This window comes from Macaca fascicularis, chromosome 1, assembly GCF_037993035.2.
Source record: "Macaca fascicularis isolate 582-1 chromosome 1, T2T-MFA8v1.1".
Taxonomy (NCBI): Eukaryota; Metazoa; Chordata; class Mammalia; order Primates; family Cercopithecidae; genus Macaca; species Macaca fascicularis.
Genome location: NC_088375.1, coordinates 42,924,172 through 42,943,287, shown reverse-complemented (window position 1 = coordinate 42,943,287; position 19,116 = coordinate 42,924,172).

The following is a 19,116-nucleotide window of genomic DNA, read 5'->3' as shown; positions in this document are numbered from 1 at the left end:
CTCAGGATAAATTTCTTCTATGCCTGTGTGCTCCTGCAATGCTAAGCTACTTATGGTTCTGTGAGAATGCAATATTTTGGTACTTCATTCATTTCCAGATACAGTCTCCTGTGCCTGGGTTGCCCTACCCCACATTCACCTGGAAAAGGCTTTCTCCTTCCTGAAGAGTTGGCTCAAGAACCACCACCTCCCGTCCACATCATTTAACCAATTCTCCCAGCAGACTTAAGCACCCCTTCCCCTGTGCTTCCACTATGACCATTACTATTCTTATCTTAATTTATAGGAATTACACATTTGTTTTCTGTCTGTCCATTAGATAAGGGTAGGAACCATGGCGTTTCATATTTATATTGGCAAAATCTTGGCCACTGTGTGACATATCAAAAAGGCTCAATTAATATTTGTTAAACAAATTATCATTGTTTTAATCTATTCTATACCTACATAAAAAGCATACAAATGTCTCGAAGAATGATATGCCCCCCTCTTTCATACTCTTTGCCCCACACATAGAGTGGTCTGATGTATTTTAACAAATCAGAGATATTGAAAGCAGAGAATCTTCAGTACCTTATTTAAGGTGATAAGCTTCTAATACCATTCATACTATAATACCCATGACTTTAAGCGCAATGATACATTATCTGTTGCATCATGTTATAGTTTCATACTTCATTGGAACCTTAACTGGATATTAGCCAGTATTTTGTCTATGTGATAATTATTTTGGACATATTTTTAGTATTTTATAATTGTGCTACACAATTTATAAAGTTCAAAGACCCACTGCCTTCGAACTAAAATATTTATATTTTCAGATATTATCAAAGGAGATGAGAAAAAAAGAAATTAAATTTAACAGAACACCTATGGGGGTACTTGGTTGGTGGTAGCACTTTACATACTTACCTCATCAAAATCTTACATCAACCTAATGAGAGATAAACATTATTAACACCATTGAGATAAACCTAAGGCTTAGAAAGAATAAAACATTGTTAGAGCCAGGATTCAAATTCAGATGCATCAAGCTATGTACTAGGCTGAAGAGTGGTCCCACAAGATGTCAACATCCCAATCCCTGAAGCTTGTAAATGTTACTTTATATGGCAAAAGTGATTTTGCAGATATGATTAAGGATCCTGAGATGGAAAGATTATACTGGATTGTCTTGACGGACCCTAAATATAATCACAAGGACCTAGTAAGAGAGAGGCAGAGGGAATCTGAATTCAGTAGAGGAGAAAGCAGTGTGAGCATGAAAGCAGAGATTGGAGTGATGCAGCCAACAGCCAAGGACTGCTGGTGGCCTCCAGAAGTGGCTAAGGTAAGGACTAGATTCTCCCAGGTAGCTTCCAGAAAGATCCAGCCTTGCTGACACCTTCCTTGAATTTAGCCCTCATGATTCATTTGGCCTTCTGACCTCCAGAACTGTAAGAAAATAAATTTGTATTGTTTTAAGTGTGGGATTTGTTGCACCAGCAACAGGAAACTAACATACATGCTCCAAACTTAAGGAGATCTTTGATTAAATCAGTTTAGTACAACAAACAAGGCAGAGTAATTAAACACCTCCTCTAACAGGAAAAGAAAACAGCTGGAGCCACGTCAGAGCACATAAGGAAGTTCCAAATGTGAACATCCTCCAAGAACACTTGAGCCATCATCATGACTATTCCAAAGTAATATCTGGAAAGCTTTAGCCAAGTGCTCTAGCAGATCTTCCCAGCTGGGAGGAAGGAACAGTGTGAGGGCCAATCCCTCAGGTAGCCAAGTCATAAACCTTGCAGAACTAAACCAAAACTTTAAACTGAGCCCACAAGCCTGAGGTGGCCAACACAAACCTCAGTAGAACTAGTTGTACTTCCAGTAGCAAAACACTTTTAAACAAGGGCCGTATTCCATTTGCAACTTTTGAGGTAAAGCTTTGTCTATGCCCCACAGTAGCCCAGAACTGGAATTTACCAGGGAATGAGTAAGTCAGAAAAAAAAGTTTGCAAACTCTGTGCCTAGCCCAGATGGAAAAACAAGCTACTGGCTTTAATGCAGTACATACTCCAGACCTTGAGCCAGTAATAGCCTCCTCCAGGATTGCATTTGGCATAAGAATGGGAATTATAGTGGTGTGAATTACACATATTTTCCAATGCAAAATAAGGACTACCACAAATTGAAAGAAAGTTTGTGTACGTCTTCTGTTGTTCATTAAGACAATTCTCACCGGCTCTCATGTCTGCTGTCCAGGGCTACCCTCTTGAGGGAAGTGACTCAAGCGGGAAACATGCACCAAGGCCAAGAGAAAACAGAATCTTCTGAATGAAATTAGCTTTTGTTTGCCTGCCACCTTTTGACCTTGATGGATATTTCTACATAAAAATATGTTCTGAAATATTTGGAAAAGTAAGGCTCAGAGGTATAAGCAATAAGGCTGTCTCCGTATTTAGTAAGTTTCCCTGGTAGAGTCCCCTGGTAGAGGTGGACTCTGATCTGATTAAAGAAAAAACGAAAACATAACAAGGAAACTGATGGAAATCTACAGGGATTTTTAACAGTAAAGTGTTAAAGTAATGAAATATCTCACTGAAATCCTTAATGATATAGCTACTCTCAAAATTAAAAAATCTATTTATTTCTTCACCAATCTCTCTGAATTACTAACACTGTGGGTATAACAATTGTCAGAAGTCCCATAAAAAGTACTTTAAATGCCTCAAAACAATCTTGACTATGACTTTTATATCAGACCAACTATAGCTTAGAAACTATCTCCTTCACACTAATTAAAATCAAATCAATAGGTAGTAATCGAGCATCAGTTATTCACAAAACGATGTGGGAAGTACAACAATCAACGTCAGTGCCCTCATGGGGCTTATCATCTACTAAAGAGAAAAGCAATACACATGCAAAACATTAAATAACAAAGTTTCAAATATGGGTTAAAAAATAGAAACCCATCACAAAGCAGTATGTGGTCAGTCAACACATGACTCCATAGGAAGGGGCCAGTATGGGAGTTTAAGAGAGAAGGAGGTTAGAGCAGCAAGGTTAGATGGAACCTAGAGAATTCCGTTGTTTCTATTTTATCTCAATGTGGCTAAAGGCAGTAGGTAACTGGTGTGATGGGAAGTGTGAGACATCAGCTCCACAACTTGCCAGGCATCACACCTTGACAGTTACTTAAACACTCTGAGCCTGATTATCTTACTCTGTAAAATATAGATCAAGCCTACCTCCAAGGTTGCACTGAGGTTAAAGTGAGAAATGTATATAAAGGTCTCAGCAGATTGTAGATGCTCAATAAATATTAGTTGTTTTTCTTTCTGTAGTTATTTAATCTTCAATACAATTTGTTTTCTGAGAGTGTTGTGGTATTTTGTTATTTTCCACAAACCCAAACATGTATTTTATCTCATAGGTCTCTTGGAGCATTATTTGTCTGTAAATGCTAAGTAATTCTCAGTGAATTTTAGATTCCAGGAAACATGGAGAGTCCTGTTTAAGTTTGTTATGCACCTTAAGCTGAGAGTAAAGTCACTAAGGTGTTATCTAGTTTAAGAGACATAAAGTTTTCCCTGACTTCTAGACACTTAAAAAAAATCTCTTTCATAGTTCAGGCTTTTAACAATGCAATGCTTCTCTCGTAGGTACTGGTCTTGCCACATGTTTGCTCTGACACATTAAATTACCTTTGCAGCATCAACCCAATCAGATAGAACTGAGTGCCAATGAGACAATGGCCCCCTCTCAGGCCTCCCATCAGTTCATGAGCTTTGCTCATTTCCATTGTCACACAGCATATGGAGAAAGCTAACCATCTGTCTTAGAATTTCTTGCCCATAATTACAAGAAAGACTGGGTAGGACAGTATGGATACAATTAACACAGATCTATCACCAATACCAGGCATTTGTGTGGGGACTCCCTCCTGGGAGAGCTGGGCAGAGGCTCAGGGCTGAAAACCAGTGAGGAAGGAAAAGGAAGTCGCTTCTATAAGCCAAAGTTTAAATAAAAATGAAAAATCCGTCATTGATTATGTGTTCTGCCAAATGCAGTCTTTTCCACTATAACCAAGCCAGACGACAGAGCTGGCCCTCCGCTCTTCACTCTTCCCCCACCCCACTCTCAGGCTGACTTCTCCCTTTCAGTTCCAAGCTTGCCTGTGCTCTTCTCTTTAATGTGGATTCCACCTAATAGGAAGAACCCATCTTTCTCGCTTAAAAATATCAACATTCATTTCACACAGGCTCACACCTATGCCTCAATTCTGCTATCCTTGGTCTACACATTCTGCAGTTTCTGTCAATGCCATATGGAAAGGGAATAAGGCATGTGAAGCCACCAAGGCAATGAAGATGAGACGGTAGAGTACTTGACTCCCCTCAGCCAGAAGGTGGCTAATGGGGTTGCCTGGATAGTATCGTGGTACTCCTATGACTGCCCAACCAAGTGTAGGATTCCAGCTTGATCATCATGTACACCATGCAGAAAGTGACTCTCCCCTCAGAAACATTTTTTTGAAACTCCTGCCATTTCCATGGGATAGAAAGAAGCCACATATTTCCTCCATTCTATGATGCATAATTTTCACTTCTGAAATTGGAGTGTGTCTTATAACTGACCTCCAAAGAAACTTGCCAGGAATGTCTTTTTTAATAAAATATTGCTATGAATATAGTGCTTTGTTATACAGTTAAGGGCATCTTCACATGGAGGAAATATGGTCCTTCCACTGAAAAGATTGGAATTTCAGTAGAGAACAGGCTTGGACTCAAGTTTAGAGGCAAGAAGCCCACAGATTCATGTCACAGAGCTCTATACTTAAAAATGGTAAAATAACAAATTTTATGTTATATATATATATTTACCAAAATTTAAAAAAATATTAAGCCACAGAATCTGTAACTACCCCCTGGATGAACGGTTCAATATTGTGCAAGTGAGCCAGCATCATGCAGGGCTTATTGGAAAAAAAAGCAAAGTCTTCCATAGGAACAAACTGGTTCTCTGCCTTCAAGCTCCTTCTTTGAGGAAGAGCACAGGCATAGGCTGAGGCATCTCTACAATTAGTTACCCAGGGTCTAAAGCAAGACATGGTTTTCCTACTCAGGTGGACAGACTGGAGAGTCACAGGAGATGATGGTAAACACTCTTCCCTTAGTCCTACCAGTCAAGAGTTTTCACCAGTTCACTTAGTGCAAAAGACCTGGAAATAATATTGGAACCCACCATGGATTCTTCACAGTGCCCTAGTGCTTTGTGAATGGCTCTCTGGAGTAACAGATAACTCCCTCTAGAGAGCCAGGCCCCCTCATTCACTGAGTCCCACTGTTGTTTCCAATAGGTGGTATGGATCCTAGCAGTTCAGCATTCCACTGTTGGTGCTGCTTGGTCAGAAGGGGTCCAAAAGGTGGTCAATCCATCTATCCCTCGCTTGGCATGTGGTACCATACGGAATGTTCAAGACTGGACATTGCTCAGCAAATCTGGCGTTCAGTGGGGCCAATGACCAGGTCAGGCATTGTAAGGGGAAATTTTGTTGTTGAACATATGCACAGCCTCCAGCCCTGACTCCTACCTTGTTCACAGAACACTGAGCAAGCACTGGGGTGGCCACAGAGGAGGCTGAGTGACATCCACAGGACAACTCAGCATGTCTACCCTTCCCCTGAGTCTCCTCTGCAGCAGAAGCTCTTCGGTCTGCACTCATGAGGAACATGCCCTGGGGCCCGCTCAAAGAGTATCACCCACTCGACCTCCGAAACCTCCTTGCCATCAACCTTCAAGTCTTCTCTCCTTTCAGGCAAAATGGACCCCAAGGTGTACTTCTCAAAGTGCTGGGGGGATTTCTCTTCTCCTCTAAACTCCAGGGTACCTCAGCAGCCCAAGTCCAACTGCTATCAGCAGAGCCATCTGTAACCCTGTACCTAAATGAAGCAAACTCCCCATGAAGCCACAGGTGTGGGTGCTACAGGCATAATGGCAAAAACAATAGAAGCAACTGAAATGTCCAGAAATGGAGGTTGGTTAAATAAGGTATGCTATATAGAAGTAATAGGCATCCATTTTAAATGACGCTATGAATACTCGATGAGATAAACTATTTGTTGCTACATGGTTAAATGGAAACATACATGTTAAAAACCAGTAATTATCTCTAAAGATGTAAAATTATGACATATTACTTTTCTTCCTTCTGTTTATTTGCAAATTTTGTGTACTATGAACATTTATTCATTTTGTAACATGTCATTAAAATAAACCCTTTTGGTAGACAAAACACTGCTACCAATCTTCCTAACAACAAGCATGTTTTGAGTATCACTGTAGGGTAGTGCTGAGGTCAGTTAAATGATTTAAATGCTTTTGCTTGCTACAGGGAGTATATTAAACAGGGGGAAAAGTCATTTTCTGCACAAAATTGCTTGGAGTTATTTTTTAAGAGATCCAAGACATCCAACAGGACTTTCTACATTTCTGGACAACAAATTCAGTTCTCAATAAAATGCTTAATTCTAGTTAGCAAATAAATTTTTGGTCAGATACAGCTGATACATATCTTTAGATCTGTATCCTTTCCACAGTCCACATATGGTATATTTATATACATCTATATATATATATTATTAAGATTTAGAAAATACATTTACTTATTTGGATGCTACATGTTTGCTTTTATAACATACTATTGGCCATAACAATGACTTACTTGTTTCAAAGTTCCATTCTAACTTTGTTTCTCTAGAGAAAATACAATCTACTCTGTACTGATTTATTTGTTGATGGTGTCCAAGACAAGCTACATAGGAAATTATCTAAGTAAAAATATGGAATGGACTCTCCTTAGTTAGAATCCCCCTAAAGATAGACTTGGCTTTGCACTCCTATGTAAGAGTATTATTTGCATTCTCTTATTTATGTCCAAGTCAGGCAGCCTCTCCAACAAGCTGACTGCCAATAAATAGACCCACATAAATGTATTAACAAAGTTCATCTTTGTCATTTGGGCCAGAGACTAAAAGGAGTATGGTACAGATTCCAAAAAGATTTTCTTCAAAAGTGTCATTTTTGTGTTTATTCACATTCTTAATTAGCCTTCACAGATATACATTCCGTTTCTTTTAGGAAAGTTTTGAGGTTATTTTAAAAGAGCTGCAACATCGTAAAGAATGCCATATAATTTAGTCAAAAAGGTGTTTGTTTTCCCCCACGTTGTTAGTAGCTATTTCTGTCTCATCCATAAGCCCACACACTGAGAAAAATACGCATTTTTCACACCCTGGTGTGTGACCACTCCCCATACATTGGAGCCATACATTGGCAGATGGTTATTCCATCACCCCACCCAGAAAGAAAACAAATGACTGCCATTCAAAGAAAATGAAGGGTTTTAAGCGAAGTGGTATAAAAATAATTACCTCAATCATTTCTTCTGTAATTTGTAACATTCTATTTGACCCAGAACAGAGTGGGATGCATATTTCTTCTTTTCGAGGAAGCTATCTCTGTTGACACTCATTCATACACGATCATCCTGATTCTTCTCCCTCTCAGCATCCTCTGTTTCATTCCTGTGCAGAACTCTCGTTGATTATAGACTAATCTATTAGAAACATTGGGAGAGTCCCCTTCCTCACCGTATGTGTCCCAGTGGTCTGAAATTGTATCTTTAGATATGATTTGTTTTAGGATCTTAAAGGCTTTTTTTTTTTTCAGTCTCCAACAATCTCATGAGAAGTTAAGAGTAAATCCTGGAAGCTGCTAGCACCCTGAGAGTGTGGAGACAACCTGCCATGTTAGGGGAAGGATTCCAGGGGAAGGAAGGCAGAGGAGAGAGGGCAGTGACAGAAATCTTACTGGAGGACAAATTCAATCTGACTTCAAATACAAAAGCATTTCTACAGGCTACTTGGCAGTTTATTTACTGCTGTTAAACTCTCCTTTACGTTCATATTTAAGCCAAAACAATGACAAATAAAAATACCAAAGTTATAAACACACTAGAGTCAGTAGTAAGAAAAAAAAAGAGGGGTATTTTCCTTCTAGAGGCCCAAAAAGGGGATAAGGTAAAAGAAAAAAGGTTGAGGAAGTTAAGTACTTTAGAGGGGATGGGGGCAGAAGTGTGCTGTTTTACTGAACTATGGCCAGTGTGCTTTGCTTTGTTTGTTCTCCACACTTCCTTCCCCAATTGCACCACATCCTTTACACTAAAAACCCCAATAGCACCTTCCCCAGTTGCACCACATCCCTTACACTAAAAGCAAAAACTTTGGTCAAAATGTTGTAGAGCCTGAAAGGTCAAAAGAAGGATCTCAAAGACTCCACCACCAAACAATGAAGGAATCACTGTAGCCTTGTTCCCCCAGCCCAGAACCTCACATTCAGAGAAATATTAACACTTCCAAGGAAGACCCAAAACTCCACCCTTCTTTCTGTAAACCCCATGAGAAGCTCATTGAGGCTGGCCCTGGGCAAAACTGGAAGGGAGAGAACCTAAAGATCTGACCCCTCTGTCCTTCACTGCCCCTTCCCTACAGGCCTTTTCCAGAAACCACAGCCCACATTCTCAGCCTATCAACAGCATCCTGGTGACCAGGTACATTCTCATTTTATCATGAGATTGCTGAAAACTAAAGAAGGCATCAAGACCCCCATGTGAATTTCTACTGATGCAATTTCAGACCTGTGGAGGAAAATATTTAACACAGAAAACGCTTTCTCGAGAGGGTGCCTTCAAAGTTCCCAGAGCTCTTGTGCCTCAGCTGACTCTCACAGACCTGAGACCGAGTGACCCGGCAGCTGCGGGCTCCTCCATTGACTCAGGCTTCCTCAGAGAGCACCATAAGTGCCATATCTCCTGCTTCAGACCACCCTGAGGACCATTCTACCTGTATTATTCATCTGCTAGGGGTGCCATAACAGAATACCACAGTCCTAGCACGTAAAATATGGAAGAGATCCTCCAAAATGGAGAAACCTATTGGGGATATGCCTCCTGGAGTTTGATCAAGGAAGATGGACACAAACAGAAAAGAGAAACTGTCCAGAGGAAGCTGAAGGGTCTCCTACATTGCACCAGATGCTGTAGATGAGGAGGACCATTCCACTGCATGCATTCAGGACTGTAAACAGCAGACTGTGAGTGCGGCAGGCAGGGATCACCCAGGCTTGACAACTCAACAGAGTGAGTAATCTGCTGTTCTCCCAGACCCAGCAAGAGCATCTGGCATTACTTTAGGGCTGTTTCTCATTTAAAGCAGCCAAGCCACTCTTTTTTGTTTGTTTGTTTGCTTTTAGTAATAACAATAACAGCAGTAACAAAAATGATACCACACATTAAACACTTGCTGTATAGCAAGCATTGGTTTAATTGCTGTGTATACTTTGTCCCGTTTAATTCTCACATTATCTCTATTTTACATAGGAAGAAACGGAAGCACAGAGAAGTTAGGTGAGTTATCCAAAGTCACGCCAGCTAGTAAGAAGACCTACTATTTGAATTAGGAACTCTGACTACAGAGTGCTTAGCTACTTCTCTTCATCATTCTAACCTTGGGAGGAAATATGGTTTGACTAGAGCAATGTAGTGAGAAAAACATAAGCTTTAGCCTCACAGACTAGTGTTTAAACTCTAGCCCTATGACCAAGGGCAAGTTCATCTCTCTATACTTGGTTGCCTCCCATTTGAAGTGAGAATCATTTATGAAAAGTACAATCAAAGTAACTCATAAATAGTATCTATTATTATTACTATTATTATTTTTCTCTCCTGGCTGTGTTCTATGATTAAATTTGTGGCAATATAAACCAATAACATTTCAGTAAAATATAAAATAAAGTAGGCTGGGCATGGTAGCTCATGCCTGTAATCCCAACACTTTGAAGGCTGAGGCATGACGATCAAAACTTCAAGACCAGCCTGGTCAAAGTAGATGGACCCAATCTCTACCAAAAAATAAAAAAATTAGCTGGACATGGTGGTGCATGCTTGTGGTCCCAGCTATCTGGGAGGCTGAGGCAGGAGAGCCCCTTAAGCCCAGGAGTTGAGGCCAGGAGGTTAAGGTTGCAGTGAGCTGTGATCGCAACAGGGCACTCCAGCCTGGGCGACAGAGCGAGAATCTGTCTCAAAAAATAAAAGATAAAAATCATGAAATAAAATAAAGTAATACCTTTCATTGCAAGTTTACGTTAATTAGTACTAATTTAAAGCTGTCCTTTTAGCTCATTCTTCAGCAAAGGTGAAATGTAGATGGACCCTTCTTTTTCACCTCCTTTTTAAAATCACAACTGATTGCTTATTATCATTACATTTTCATTATCCCTACAGCATCTCGATCCCTCAGGAAGGTAATGAATAATTTAAAATTCATGTTTAATTTATTATACATGCTTATGGCAACTATTTTCATAGACCGATCCTTGTTAAAGTTCTCAGAGGCCTTGAGGCACAGGTGGTTCTATTAAAAATGTATTTCTGTTTTCTGGAGGGATGCTGTTTTAAAGTGCTGGAATGAGCATGGTCATAATTAATTGACAGTAGATTAGATGCTACCCTGTTCAATATATCCAAAGGAAAAAAAAAAAAAAAACATTGCTTTTTTTCTGCCCCCAAATGAGCTATACGTCAATACTTTTTGTTTCCTTCTTTAGGGATTGTAATTACTACATATAACATAAGACAACATGACTGCTTCAATGATTTTTGGGGAAATTGTTAAAGGGAGAGTTACGGAGGAAAACTGGGAGCAGGGGAGAGAAAGAGTGAGGAATGTACGCTTCTGAGTAGGACCTTAGGAAGTTAGCATAGTCGGAAACAGCAAAGAGGCCAGGAGCTTTCTTGGCATTGTCCAGATGCTCTGAATGGAATAATGAAGATGGAGAGCACTTTGGTCTGGTCATGACCTCCACTCTGGGGCCAAGATGCATCCTCAGTCAGGTATCAGCCACTTGCCAGCAACAGAACTGAAGCCGGAACATAGCATATTTTTCTGCTGAACATAGTTCCATACTCTACCGAATGGTTTATGTTTCATTATCACTCAGCTTGAGTTTGTAGTCTCCTCATACCTAAATTGGGCCCCCTTATAAGCTTTCTATATATTGAGTAAATAGAGTTATTTATTTGTAGAGATGTGAAAACCCTGACTACAACAAAGGATGTCAGTTCCAATTAACATGGTGTGGGAAGCATTGGTTTTATGTGGATTAGCGTATATGAGTTTTTTTAAATAATGTATCTACAGTTAAAAGTCTTCCTTACTTGATGTTTTTGTGCCATCAAAACTATGAGAGGTGTAAACAGCCTTGGAAAAGGCTCTTTTTCCCCAAGTGAGGGACTTAGGGAAGCTCTACACTACGACAATACAGTTTTCACTTTACTTGCCAGACAGGTGGACCAGACTTAGGGTTGGCTCTAGAATTTTCTATCAAAATAATTATGATTATTCCCCAAAACATACCAAATTACTTTCATTAAGTTAATATGAACAATGGCCCAGGATTGAGAACGAAAGTTTAAGTGATCTATTTGTGAATATTCTCTGGGGTGAAAAATCATGTACATTTTTACAGAGACCTTATTTAATGCAGAGTATTAAAAGCAGCTCTTGAGAGCAACAATGTTGATTTCACTTATCATTATATCTCCAATACCTGGCTAGGGCATATAACACAGTGGAGATTTCAAAATATTTGTTAAATAGGGAAAAGGTACATGCTTGAAAATAAGCACATTCCAGCATCCTAATTCATCTTATATAATATATTCAATTAGATAATAAATGTATTTTTTCTTTAACACATCAACACTGCAACTTGCTGTGAGGTTGGTCTTCTCTCAGTAGAGAGTAGCAATTAGCTTTGGAACAGACTTTTTTGTATACAGAGCATAAGAACACGAAGGGAACAATAAGAACATAAGGGGACACTGCCCTTAATCTTTTCAAATTCCTAGATGTAGAATTGCATTAGCCATTTTAAGAATAAGACCTAGGAATTCCAGCAGCAGTAACCCATTTTACAGATGAAAAAGGAAAATCCAAAGGTAATAATGACAGCTGACACTAACTGAGCACTTACTTATATATTCAATGCTTACGAATCCCTAAGTATACTATCTACCCTCACAGCCATCCCCTGAAGTAGGTATAATTTTAGTCCCATGTTACATTGGAGAAAACCAAAGGTAAAAGTGTTATGTGACTTGCCAAATGTTACATGGCTTCCTAGTGGTGAAGACAGGATTTGAACCAAGGTCTATCTGGCTCCAGAGTTCAGGCGTGTAACCACTGTCCTTTCCTGCCTCTGTGCTCTTCTATCTTCTGAAAGTCCATAAAGGCATTGATAAAATCCATTCCTGGATATGGTATACTTTAATGAAACAGGGTCTTCCAAGATCTCAAAACAAAAATTGTCTTAAAAATAAAAACAGGCCAGGTGCAGTGGTTCACACCTGTAATCCCAGCACTTTGGGAAGCCGAGGCAGGCAGATCACCTGAGATCAGGAGTTTGAGACCAGGCTGGCCAACATGGTGAGACCCCATCTCTACTAAAAATACAAAATATTAGCCAGGCATGGTGGTGCATGCCTGCAATCTCAGCTACTTGGGAGGCTGAGGCAGGAGAATCGCTTGAACCCAGGAGGCAAAAGTTGCAGTTAGCTGAGATCACACCACTGCACTCCAGCCTGGGCAATAGAGTGAGACTCTGTCTCAATAAATTACAATACAATACAATACAATACAATACAATACAATACAATACAATACAATACAACACAACATAACACAACACAGAAGATGAATTAAAAGGAATTCTGGGGCCATGATCTGGGATCCTGCAATGAGGTTTGCTAACTCTTACTTCAAAGTCCTGGTCCCAAGCTTACAGTGTTTGGGCCTCTTGGGCTGCATATCCAGTTTCATTTCAAGCTGCTCATCAACAAGCCTCCTCTATTTAAATCAGGCTGGACTCCTTAAAATTCCTACTACAACTTTTATGTATTCCTATCTCTATTCCCTTCCAGAAGCTGTTCTCCCCATTGGAAATGCCCTGTGGTAAGATAAATCTGGCCACGAATTCTTTAAAGCTCTTCCCATTAAAAGGCGGAATCTATTTCCCCACTCCCTGGGATCTGGGCTGATTTTGTGACTTGTTTTGAACAATGGGATGTGGCAGAAACAACATCATATGTCTACCAAGGTTTGGCTTCTAGAGACCCTGTAGCTTCCACTTTCACCTTCTTTGAACAATGCTATCTGTGAACTAGTCCTTTGTTGAGGATGAGAGGCACCACATGGAGAAAGAGGCCCAGCCATCCAGCCATTACAGGACCCTCTCCCCAGGTCCCAGGCTGGCAGTGAGGTCATCTATGATGGGCCAACCCATCAACAATTGCAAACAGATACAAAGTAGAAATGAGCTGTGCTCTGCCCAAATTGCCAGACCAAAGAATGGTAACGAATCAATGGCTATGGTTGTGGCCTTTAAGCTTTGGGGTGGTTTGTAAGCAGCAGTAGGTCACTAACATGTCTTTTTATTCCTTCTTTTCTAATATGTCCACTTCCTACTTGCAAACTGAGCTCCAAAGTCACTTCTCCAAGAAATATTCCTGGATGGAATCTTCCGTGACAAAGCCAGCCTCACTCAGGGCTAAGTAGATGGCCCTGTCTAATGTGATTCTAAGGGCACGGAGACCCCACTGTCTCCCTAAATACCTTCCCCATCCACTGGCTAATGCCTGGGATTTCATCACTACAGTATAATTGCTTATATAAGAGCATAATGCCAATTAAATTTTAAGATTCCCTGGAAGGCATAGCAAGTTTGTGCTTTTGATTTTGCTCTTATTATAAAAGCATACAGGAATAAAAAGTAGTGCTAACATAAGTTTACTTTCCCAAAGAGAAAAAAAAAATTTAATAATGTGGACCAACTCAAATGTAAGCCTTTAGAAAGATAGATGAAATAGTGATATATCTAATTTCAATGTTTAATTTATTAATTTAAGTAAGTGTACATATTTAAAGTCATATTGTATAAAACAACTCAATTTAGAGATATGTTTCCACTTTTCCATCCCATGAAGGTGTCTGATTTAAAGTTGCCATCTGTGTGTCTAGTGACAAGTGTCTTCCATTTCATGAGACATGTTTTTAGGTATCTGATAGTTTTCCAGACATAATCTTCTCTTCCATCTAATTTGTTTTTTTTTCTTTTTTCAAACCGTGATGCTGCCATTGCCAATTTTTATCACAAGCCACAAAACACTAAAACACTAAAACAATTTTTTGTTCCCTTCATCCTACAAATGTATATTTATGTTTGTCACAGTGTAATCACTTATAGCATTGCTTGGTAAAAGGAATCTTCAGAAAGCTGGTTTACAATGACATTTAGAACTTGCAATTAATTTGGAGGCCTTTTCCCAAAGAAATGATTCATTAAATTTATGTTAATGCTTTCTGGTCCTTTATTTTTATTTTTAATTTTTTTCCTTTTCTTCCTCCTCCCTTCATGGTCCTTCTTTTAAAAAGCAAACAACCATAATTATCTAAAAGTTTATGATTTGTTAGGGTCAATTCAACCTAATGTGTCCTCCCCACCTAGCACTTTGTGTTTCAAAAAAAGTCAGTGAGCACACCATAGTGCAAAGGACTTTGGAAGAACTCAAATGCAACTCCTTTTCTGAGAGATACTGTCTGGGGGGGAAACCAAATTTTCTTATCTGTTATATATGAATACACGTTCATTCTAGAAACTTTGAACAATACAGAAAATTAAGGAGGTGAAAATAAAAGTCATTCTTAATGTTCCCAATTAGAAATCATGATTTCAACAGTTTGGTGCATTCTTTCCAGACCTTCTTTCTATGCGTTATTACATATTATGTTAAACTCAATCAGCTGTTTCTACTTATTACTATAACATACACATTTCCCTTAGTAGAAATTCTTTGTATAAAGATACGCCATTATTCACTCCAACTCCCTCCTATTGCTGTAGATTTAGGTTATCTGGGGAAACAGCAACATCTCAAGGCACGCACCACCACACCCGGCTAAGTCTTTGTATTTTTAGTAGAGATGGGGTTTCACCATGTTGGCCAGGCTTGCACCTTAGCATGAATGGTTTTAGATTATTTTTTCCCTTTTTACTTTATTGAGCATCTACCCAAATAAAAATATACCAAACATGAATAAAGGGAAGTCCCTGTCTCAAAACAGACAAAGTTATCAATAATTAATTGTGCCAGGCATGGTGGCTCACGCTGTAATCCCAGTACATTGGAAGGCTGAGGCGGGTGGATTACCTGGGATCAGGAGTTCGGGACCAGCCTGGCCAACATGATGAAACCCCATCTCTACTAAAAAAATACAAAAAATTAGCTGGGCGTGGTGGCGGGTGCTTGTAATCCCAGCTACTCAGGAGACTGAAACAGGAGAATTGCTTGAACCTGGGACGTAGAGGTTGCAGTGAGCAGAGATTGCACCATTGCACTCCAGCCTGGGCAATAAGAGCGAAACTCCATCTCAAATAAATAAATAAATAAGTAAACAAACAAACAAATCATTGCATGAAATATGATGAGGACTTGAATAAAGGTACAGTCATGTGCCACACAACAATATTTTGGTCAACAATGGACTGCCTATACATCAGTGGTCCCTTAAGATTGTAATTTGTCTATGCTTAGACACACAAAAACCACCAGAGTATGTCCTTACTATAGAGTATAAGGACACTCTATGATGTTCTCACAACGAAATTGCCTAATGATGCATCTCTCAGAACATATCCCTGTCATTATGTGATACATGTATATCAAAAGCTGTATGTATACACAAAAAGCTCTGGCAACAAAAAGAGAGAAAGCTGACAGCTCAGGGGAGTGGTTCGAGGAAATGTCATGGAAATTAAAGGATTTGGGGACTTCTTGTTTGTTAATTGCTTCTTTTTAAAATATTAAGACTTAATTTTGAATATATTTGCAAGAAGAAATTTTTAAGACTCTCTCCCCATCTAAATTCCCAGAACAGAGTACCTCTGCTGTGTGGAAACCAGCCAGGTCACACTTTGGTTATGCAACAACTGAAGGCTTCCTGAATTAGAGTCTTTTCTCTGAAAGCAGGTTTGGATGGGAGGGAAAGAGTACAGGGACACCTGGGGCCTGAAGGGTAGATCAAGAACGACACCAGGACAAGTGCCAGCAAGACAGGCCAGAACAAGCCTGGCCTCTTCCTTGTCTGGCTGGGACGAGCCCTGCCACTCCCATGCTCATCAATGCCTTGCTTTGCATTTCCGTGTCCCACATGCAGCACAGTGACAGCCACTGATTGTGCTCTCTGGTTCTTAATGTATGCATGTCCCGTGTCCTTCCAGTAAGTTCCTGAAGTTTAGTGGAGACAGCAACAATGTAACTGTGTTAAGCCCGTGAAGCTGGGTTCCACGCCAACTCCACCACTGACCGTGGGCTCTCTGTGACCCTGGGTTAACCCCAGCTCCCTCTGTGCTCTCATTTCTGCCCAAGCCACCTTGCTCTTCTCCTCTCTCTGTCTGTAGACATAGCCACAGGCAGGTGACGAATGTGCCCCTCTGACCACACTAACCCTACAGATTTTTCATCTCAGATCTGTTTCTTGCTTTTATACGGCACTTTGAATTTGACGTTTGCTCACGCTCCCTTAAAAAAACAACTTTAAGATAGTCAATTTATTTGTGAACAAATATCTAAGGAATTGATCACGAAATAATTCCTCCTGCCAATTAGCCTCAAGGACCCTATGGCATTTTATCAAATGCAAATATCCCTATAGCAACTATTTTTAGACATCAGACTGGCAGAACTGATAGACTTAGTTGATACCTTAGTGTGGGAAGGTAAAAGTAAAAGAAGATTGAAAACAATTGGTGCAATTTAGATTTCCTTTCTCTGCTTAGGGCACAGCCTTCTGACTGCGCAAGGTATCCAAGTCTTTTGTTTTAAGTTCCTCCTGCAGCATCAAGAAAGCTTCGTGTCTATCTCCACATGCCTCTTAGAAATAACCGAGCTTAGCTGTTCATCAAAATACTCCACTGGCTCCTGTTTTGGAAGTGGCCTGGGAGGTGATATACACAAGGTATCAAGACAACACATACATGGCTGGTTCTGAAACAAAGAAACACCTCTGGGAAGAACCCGCCGCCTCTGCCAAAACAATATTTAGAATAGAGGATAAAATTTCTCATAGAATTTCTCTCCCACAACCTCTGGGAGAAACAGCAGCGGTCGGCCAGATTTTAAATTTTGGTTTGAAGCCCTCTTATATCCACATGAAAATGCTTGCCCCAACCCTACCCCCCTCACAAAAAAGAATTGAATCTACTTGAAAGTCATTTGCTGACATTTCCAATCTCCTAATTCAGAGAAACCTGTTCAGAATAGATACTACTTACTGCATTAGAGGATTTATAGAACATAATGCTACCTCTGCAGGAAAAAAATCTAAATATCACACAAGTCAGATAATTCATTCAGCCATTTCTCACCTTCTCCCGCCACATAATAAAGAAAAGTATGAAATTCACATTTTATTCTTATCAGTAATCGCTAACATTTATTGAGCACTTACTGTATTACGGATTATACTTAGTCCTTTTCAGTTTTAGCTCATTTAATCGCAGTAGCCCTATTGAGTACTATTATTATCCTCACTTTATAGACGGGGAAGCTGAAGTTTGGATATATAGCCAATAAGTCATAGAGCCAAGTTTGGTTACATAGTCAAGGTCAGAGAACTAGAAAGTGACAAAAAAGGGAAAGCAAACAACGCATGAGAGAAATTCCAAAGCTCAGCCTCTGAGCCACTGCACTAGAAGAATCTGGCAGCATGAAACACCTTGAATACATTTGGATTTAGGATGATATTTATTTACAGTTTGACCTTGAAAAGAATGAACTGGGAACTCCCTGGTAATACCCAGGGCCTCCTAAATGTAGAGTGCTTTTAACCTTGTCATCACGTGCCTCTTGTGTGGGAGACAAGAAATGACCTTCTGGGCAGCAGGGGAAAGTGTTCACTCAACAGTGACAAGAAATACTTGAAAACTAGATTCTTATTTTTGTTTTAAGAAGTACTAAGCAAAACAACCGATAAAAAGGGAAAGGAGACATGCCAGCGTTTGAACCTGCTCTCATAACTGCTCGAATTCTGTGCCTCTGTGCATTGTTAATATTTGGATGCACGCAGGGCTGGGGTGGAAACTGGTCTTAACACACACTGCGGTTTTCCAGAAACACTCACAAACCAATACATGTAACAGACATTCCATTTGTTAATGGGCACATATGTGAAAAACAGTATAGAAAAGAGGCTAATACTAGAAAATCGTTAAGTCCTTAACTTCAAGTGTGTTTATATAATGGACACTGTCAATGTTCACAACTTAAATTTGGGTATGTGGTCAAAATAATGCTTGGGAAACATTTTATTAAAAATTGAGTTAAATTGTAAAAAAAGGGAAGAAAGGAATATTTGAAAACTAACAAAATGAGGAAACAGTCAAACATTGGTTTAACCGCAGAAGGCTGATATAAATTAGAGTTATTTGTGTGCTGTGTTTACATTTATTGTGCAACATGACATCAGACTGCACAGATTTTATGCATTTGTTATAATGGTTTCGTTTTACAGCACCAAGGTCTTCCCACTGAACCTCTCAGACCACATGGGAGATGGCTAAAGAGAAGGCCTTGTCCAGTCCTTAGGCAACACCCCTAACGTGTCACACAGAATTACCCAGTGTCCAGATACAACCAAACTGATTACACCAGCAGAACAGCCAAGGAATCTGACTAGGACACACATTAACTGAAAGGCATAGTTTGTGGGATTTTGAAAGCTTAAACAGGGAGAACAAAGAGATATTGTTCCAGGGCTTGATACTGGCCTCAAGCATTTGATACTAAACCTGTGTAAGTTAGAGGTAATAAGAGAGACCTTCGAAAAGTGTACAGAACATATTAAGTGCTTAGTAATCTTTGGGAAGCTCTGATGCCCAAGACTTGCTTTATTACCAGGGAGGAGAAAGAAAGTCATAGGGTCTCAGCTTAGAAGGGAATTTGGACTGGAGAGC